This window comes from Scyliorhinus canicula, chromosome 10 (genome assembly GCF_902713615.1).
Source record: "Scyliorhinus canicula chromosome 10, sScyCan1.1, whole genome shotgun sequence".
NCBI classification, from domain to species: domain Eukaryota; kingdom Metazoa; phylum Chordata; class Chondrichthyes; order Carcharhiniformes; family Scyliorhinidae; genus Scyliorhinus; species Scyliorhinus canicula.
The window spans coordinates 179,051,980-179,057,881 of NC_052155.1; positions in this window are offsets into that span (position 1 = coordinate 179,051,980).

Here is a 5,902-nt window from a genome sequence, read left to right on the forward strand (position 1 = left end):
ACCCAAGAGAACACCTCGGAGGAGAGCTCCGAAGACGCCATCATCGAGGGGTCTCAGCTATCGGTCTCAGCTATCGGCCCCAGCTTCCACCAGCGCACAGACACACATCTGAGTGGGCAAAATGATATGAAATGTAGTGTACAGGCTTCTGGGCACAATCTGGTGAGCACCACACAGATGCTGATGCACATCAGGTGGAGGCAGGAATTCCAAGAGACGCAGCAGTCAGAGGTCTGCAGGATCCCAGGACTCAGCTGAATCTCAGTCAGGTGCTGAGTCTCTGGGCAAGGTTATCCCAGCTGATGCAGGCTCGGGCGTGGCCCCATGATTCAGGAGTGGATCTCCGGGACACTCCAGCATAGCCAATTGTAGGAGTCCCAAAGGCTGCAGGCACACGAGATGGAGCCAGTGATGCATGGCACCGAGGCCAACACAACTAGGATGGCAACCCCAGTGGAAAGGCTGCAGCAATACATCAGCGTCTTGAGCGTGGTGTCCAAGACGTGGCTCATTCAGTGACAACCAAGGCTGAGAGTCTCGGCAGCGTGTCTCAATCGCTGGTGGATGTGACCCAGACGCAAGTGGACATTGACGGGGCACTCCAGAGTGTGGCTTAGTTACTGAGGAACATCGCTGAGGGCGTCAACACCATGGCACAGACAGCGAGAGACGGCAGGGCCGTCTGGCCGGTTGAGGCAGAGGTCTCTAGAGCTCACGCCTGCGTATAGCAACCTGCTGAGCTCATCGCCCTGGGGTGTTGTTACACAGACTCCGGGAGGTTGGAACAGGGTTTGGGGAAGGGGGTGGTGTGTGTGGGAAGGTTGGGGGGGGGGGGGGAATAGGTTTGGAGAGTGGGGGTGATTGGGAGAGTTGGAGGAGAGGGATTGGGGGAAGGGAGGACTGGGGGCGAAGGGAGGGATCGGGGTACAAGGGGGGGGAGGGAGAAGGGGTGAGCTGATGGACAAAGTCTCATCCGATGAGAATTGGGCAATGATGAGGGCATCCCTGGCTCTCCGGACATGCTGAACTCTCGCCGCTGTCGCCTGTCCTCCGGCTGCCCCTGTGGGTCCTCCCCGGGCTCATTCCCCAGCCCCTCCTAGTCCAGCCCCTCTTCATCCTCCTCAGATGACACTACATGTCCCTCCTCCTCGAGGCCGACTTAACAGAGGTTTACAAGATGATGAGGGGGACACGATAGAGTGGATGTTCAGAGCTACTTCCTCGGTGGATGTAGCTGTTACAAGGGGGCATAACTATAAGGTTTCAGGGTGGGAGATATAGGAGGGATTCCCAGGTAGGTTCTTTACTCAGAGAGTGGTTAGGGTGTGGAATGGACTGCCTACTGTGATAGTGGAGTCGGGACACTTTAGGAACTTTCAAGCGGCTATGGATAGGCACATGGAGCACACCAGAATGACAGGGAATGGGATAGCTTGATCTTGGTTTCGGACAAAGCTCGGCACAACATCGAGGGCCGAAGGGGCCTGTTCTGTGCTGCAGTGTTCTATGTTCTATGTTCCTCCTCCTCCAGCATGCCATTCTGCTGCTGTGCCAGGTTGTGGTGGGCACAGCAGATCACCACAATGCAGGAGACCCTCTGGGGGTGTACTGGGATCCAGGCATCTGAATCGCAATCAGCAATCCGATGCAGCGCTCAATGACAGCACGGGTGGCAACATGGGCCTGGTTATACCGGGCCTCCGCATCGGTCACCGGCCTCCATACTGGCATCATCAGCCAGCACCTTATCCCCAAAGAGCCAACCGGCCATCCTGGGGTGGTCCTCGCAGATGCCGGGGATCTCTAGTGTCCCAGGATGTAGCTGTCATGCATGTTCTCAGTTCTGTTACAAAACGTGCTCTCTGATTCCCTGGACAGGAGGCCACATGCCTGCCATCAATTACACCCTGGACCTGGGGCACCCCGACAATGGCGGAGAATCCTGTTGCCTGGGCACCTTGAAGGGCTTGGTCCAGCTCAAAGTTTATATAGTCAGTTACCCGGGCATACTAGGCATCTGTGACTTCCTGGATCTACTTGTGGGCTGTAGCTTGTGATATGCCACACAAGTCACGCCCACCCCCAGTCCCAGGGGCGACCCCCGACCGATGGTGCCCAGCCCCCGACCAGGCCTATCCCCTTCGGGGGCTCCCCCACCCCACCCGGGTACTAGGACAGCAGCTCCAAGGCCCCTGGGTTGTATGCCCGAGAACGAAGATGACTACTCACCTCCTCCAATCCCCTCAGCAGCCATCGCGCTAGGTTCCCATGATTAAATGGGAACGCTAAACGGCACCCACCTGACCTCTCGCTGGGGAGTTGGTTAGTTCCCTGGAGGCCGTTAGATAGGGCGTCCATCTCTTTAATGAGATGGAGATTGCCCTTAGTTGGTATCAGTCGGTGTCTCGCCATGTCTGGGTGTGATTCGGAACCCGACACCAGGAGTGGGCCAGTTAGATCGCGAACCGATCGGCCCCCGGCGTGGATCCCGATTCAAGCCTCTCCCATGATTTAACCGGTGTGCACGTATCTGTGCCGGGCACAAAGCGGCCAATAAATCTCACCCAGAGTTAACATTACAAATCCAGGGCAGCATGTGGCGCAGTGGTTAGCACTGGGACTGCGGCGCTGAGGACCCGGGTTCGAATCCCCGCCCTGGGTCACTGTCCATGTGGAGTTTGCACATTCTACCCGTGTCTGCGTGGGTTTCGCCCCCACAACCCAAAGATGTGCAGGTTAGGTGGATTGGCCACGCTAAATTGCCACTTAATTGGAAAAAAAATAATTGGCTACTCTAAATTTATAAAAAAAAACATTACAAATCCAATATGACTCTTGATTTTGATTCTTTCATGGGATGGGGCCAGCATTTTTTGCCCATTGCTAATTGCCCTCGAGCTGAGTGGCCTTGCTCTGCCTTTTCAGCGGGGGGGGGGGGCAGCTCTCCTTCCAGAAAGGGGTATGAGTGAACCAGATGGGTTTTTACGATAATCGATGATCGTTTCAGGGTCACCTTGACTGAGACTGACTTTCAATTCCAGTTTTTTTTTCTGACTTCCAAAGAAATGGGGCGTTATTCACCGCTCCCGCGATAAATCGGGAAGGCCGTCGTGAACACGGCCGAGGTTCACGACGGCCTCGGAGGCCTCTCCTCTCACCTTATTTACCCCCACCCGGGGGGCTAGGAGCGGCGCTCCGTAACTCTCAGCCGCCGGGCCTTGAAGCTTGCGTCAAGGCGGCGCGCCGAGAATGACGCGACGGTGGCACCTAAATGACGTCAGCCACGCATGCGCAGGTTGGCCGGCTCCAATCCGCGCATGCGTGGCTGACGTCACGACGGCTGATGGCTCCAACCCGCGCATGCGCGGTTGCCATCTTCCCCTCCGCTGCCCCGCAGGATGTGGCGGCTTGATCTTGCGGGGCGGCGGAGGGGAAAGAGTGCGTCGCTTTGAGATGCCGGCCTAACGATCGGTGGGCACCGATCGCGGGCCAGTCCCCTCCCGAGCACGGCCGTGGTGCTCACTTTCCTCTCCGTCCCCCACAAGCTTCAAACGAGCATTTGGCACCCATGTTCACGATGGCAGCGACCAGGTGTGGTTGCCGCCGTCGTGAACTGGTCGCGAATGGCAGGCCGCTCGGCTCATCCGGGCTGGAGAATCGGCGGTCGCTGTGAAAAATGGCGAGCGGCGATTCTTCCGAGCGGGGGATGGGAGAATCGCGGGGGCGCCAGGGAGGCGTGTCGTGAGTCACCCGACCCTCCCGCGATTCTCCCACCCGGCGTGGGAGCGGAGAATCGCGCCCATGATATTGGACTCGAAACATTAACTCTGTTTCTCTCCTCCACAGCTGCTGCCAGACCTGTTGAACTTTTCCAGCACTTTCTGTTTTGAATTTCAGATTATATTGCACAATGTTATCAGATGCTTGACTGTTGCCACAGTGGTTAGCACTGCTGCCTCACAAAGCCAGGGACCCGGGTCGATTCCGGCCTTGGGTGACTGTCTGGATTTTGCACGATCTCCCCGTGTCTGCATGGGTTTCCTCCGGGTGCTCCGGTTTCCTCCCACAGTCACTAAAGATGCACAGGTTTGGTGGATTGTCCATGCTAAATTGCCCCTTCGTGACCCAAGGTTAGGTGAGGTTACAGGGTGTGAGAGAGTGGGCCGAGGTGGGGTGCTCTTTCAGAGGGTCGGTACACAGTCGGTGAACCAAATGGCCTCCTTCTACACTGTGGGGATTCTATGACCATCGAAATGCAATAGAATTAAAACAGAACAGCCCATCTAGTCCGTGTCAGTGCTTACCCTCAAACAAGCAACTCATTCGCCTTAACAAGTGATTGCAAACATGGAAGGAAAGTTAAAGAGTTACGCCAAGGTGTATCAGATGGCATCAAGCTTGGGTCCTTAAAACATTGTAAGGGTGATTGAGAGAAATACCAAAGTATTGAGGTGTGAAAAAACAACATTCGATTAGGAGCCTGCAAAATCAGTCGTGATTTTTAACACAGTGTGAGGATAGAAGGTGAATTGGAGAAGCAGATTTCGAGCCTGAAAGAGGCACAGACGGATGTTCAGAGGATCAGCAGCATTTTTGATAAAATTAAAGAAGGGCTGTTCTGTAATGCAAGTCGGTTAGTGATTAGAAAGGTGCCTTCTCTCACTCCGCAACGCGAGAAAACCCTCTCCCATTTTTGACTTCTCGAATGTTCGACTGGACTTCTGTAAGGCTGCGTGCTTTAAGGCAATAGAATTCACTTAGCTTCCACCAATGTCACTTTCTCCACTTTGTATTCTCATGAGCGGAGAGGTCCAGCTGGGAAAACTAAAGGGGATAGGCACTGCAAACATCTCCGCAGCCTCGCCCATTAACATGGTGGAGGAGGGGGCAGCACGGTGGCCTAGTGGTTAGCACAACCGCCTCACAGCGCTGAGGTCCCAGGTTCGATCCCGGCTCTGGGTCACTGTCCGTGTGGAGTTTGCACGTTCTCCCCGTGTCTGCGTGGGTTTCGCCCCCACAACCCAAAAATGTGCAGAGTAGGTGGATTGGCCACGCTAAATTGCCCCTTAATTGGAAAAAATAATTGGGTAATCTAAATTTATATTTAAAAAAACATGGTGGAGGAGAACAATCCAGGACAAAACTCTGCAGAAATACGCACCTCTTTCCCCAGTTAAAGCACAGGTTAGCTATCTGCGGATTTCTCCGATTACCCAACCATGAAGAGTAAACACACTGGGCAGGATTCTCCATCCCTGGTGCGGCGTGCCCCCCCCAGGATTCTCCGTCCCTGGTGCGGCGTGCCCCCCCAGGATTCTCCGTCCCTGGTGCGGCGCGCCCCCCCAGGATTCTCCGTCTCGCCAGCCGGCCAATGGGGTTTCCCATTGTGGGCAGCCCCACGCCGTCGGGAAACCCCCGGACTTGCCGGAGCAATGGAGAATCCAGCCCATTTTCTGAGAGACCCGGAGCGTCTATAAAATAATGAGGGGCATAGATAAAGTAGATGTTCAAAGGTCGGGGAATCTAAAATTAGAGGGCGTAGGTTTTCGGTGAGAAGGGAGAGATACAAACGGGTCCAGAGGGGCAATTTTTTCACACAGAGAGCGGTGAGTGACTGGAACGAGCTGCCAGAGGCAGTAGTAAAGCGGGTACAATTTTGTCTTTTAAGAAGCATTTAGAAAGTTAGCTGGGAAAGCTGGGTAGAGAGGGATATGGGCCAAATGCAGGCAATTGGGACTAGCTTAGTGGTTAAAAACTGGGCGGCATGGACAAGTTGGGCCGAAGGGCCTGTTTCCATGCTGTAAACCTCTATGACCTATCTCCGGGTGCCCCGCGCAGCAAGCTAGAAAATAAATAAGCTGCTGAAATATTAGCTTCCACTTCTTTTACAGGCTAAGCGTTC